This window comes from Coregonus lavaretus (genome assembly GCF_964263955.1).
Source record: "Coregonus lavaretus genome assembly, chromosome: 1".
NCBI lineage: Eukaryota > Metazoa > Chordata > Actinopteri > Salmoniformes > Salmonidae > Coregonus > Coregonus lavaretus.
The window spans coordinates 42,662,779-42,664,767 of NC_139988.1; positions in this window are offsets into that span (position 1 = coordinate 42,662,779).

The window sequence follows — 1,989 nt, forward strand, 5'->3', positions numbered from 1 at the left end:
GTCCCCTGTAGCTCAGTTGGTAGAGCATGGCGCTTGCAACGCCAGGGTTGTGGGTTCGTTTCCCACGGGGGGCAAGTATGAAAACATTTATGCACTCACTAACTGTAAGTCGCTCTGGATAAGAGCGTCTGCTAAATGACTAAAATGTAAATACCCCAAAAAACGACTTGAGTAAAAATACTTTAAAGTACTTTACACCACTGTTATTTTGAGGCCTCATGCTATTACCCATTCCCACACACATAACCCACTTCACTTCCCCGTATACATGTCCATGATTTAAATATCTAACAAACATATATATTTTTCATATAACTCTCTGAATATCAATCATGTCAGATAGCGACACTCAGATGTGGTCATGGAAAGAGATCAGGACACCTTTATAGTGTGAGGGGAAGGATTTACTGTAGCTATCGTATGAGCACACATACACACGAGTGTACGTACACACGCACACACTGCCGCTCTCCTCTCCGTATGGGGATGAGACTACAGCGGGTGGGTAACTATCAGTTATCAGTGTGAGGATTAGGGGCTGTCATCAGCAGCCATATGCCTCATATTACCTTCTGATGACACTTGATAAAGAGGGGGAGGAGAGAGGGAAGATTACGCCGGCTCAGAGTAAAAGTCAGGTAGAGAGGGACATGTCACAGTAAAGGCTGATAAATGTGGTCTTTATTCCCCTAGAGGGTGCAGGCCAACACAATTTAGCAGAGAGACGCTTTACCACCACACCCCTGAGCAAAGTCAAATGCAAGTTCCTGTGTGTGTGGAGACTATTTTTGTGTGAATAATTTATACTGTAATTGTACACTGTTTATAGACATGTATGTACAGTACAGTATGTGCTGGTGACTATGCATGTCTTTCATTATGCAATGGGCACTGGACTGGACAGTCAACTCTACTTATAACACATTTTGGGGAATGGATGGGTACGCGCTAGTGTGTGGTGTGTGTTGGGTAGGCAGTGTTTCCCAACCCTGGTCCTCCCAACAGTACACATTTTCATTGTAGCCCTGGAAAAACACACCTCATTCAACTCATTGAGGGCTTGATGATTAGTTGACAAGTTGAATCAGGTGTGCTTGTCCAGGGTTACAGTAAAAATGTGTACTGTTGGGGGTACTTGAGGACCAGGGTTGGGAAACACTGCGGTAGGGGGTTAGTGGTGATGACAGCAGCAACTGTTTCCATATGCTTCTCATATGCATAGGCCTACATTGAAACGCACACGCACACACACACACACACACGGTTTATACAATAGATGCACTTATGGTTTATGCCACATGTCAAAGTCATTCCACGGAGGGTCGAGTGTCTGCGGGTTTTCGCTCCTCCCTTGTCCTTGATTGATTAATTGAGGTCACTAATTAGTAAAGAATGCCCATCACCTGGTTGTCTAGGTTTTAATTGAAAGGGAAAACCAAAACCCCGCAGACACTAGGCCCTCCATGGAATGAGTTTGACACCCCTGGTTTATATAATAGATTAACACCCTAAAATGTTGTCAGACCTTCCTTGGAGTTGTAAGGGAGGGTGGAGAACAGGATACATCACTACATATTTCTAGGGAAAGCAATACATTTTAGGGTCAGTTTTTTGTTTAAATATATATTTTTTGTATTTGTATGTTTATTGAATAGAGATGAAAGGAAGGACAGGGTGCTGAAAGAGCAGTGGGGCGGATTTAAACCCATGCTGTCAGTGGTACATCGTAAATGCACTCCAGAGGCAGCGGCTTAGACCGCTAGACCACCACAGGCCACTTAGGGTAAGTTCTAATGTTATTTTAACCTTTGTGACCTTTTATTAAACCCATGGCCTGCCTTTCCTAATACGGTATATCACAGGAGGCTGCTGAGGGGAGGACGGCTCATAATAATGGCTGGTACGGAGTAAATGGAAACCATATGTTTGATTTATTTGATACCATTCCACTAATTCCGCTCCAGCCATTACCACGAGCCCGTCCTCCCC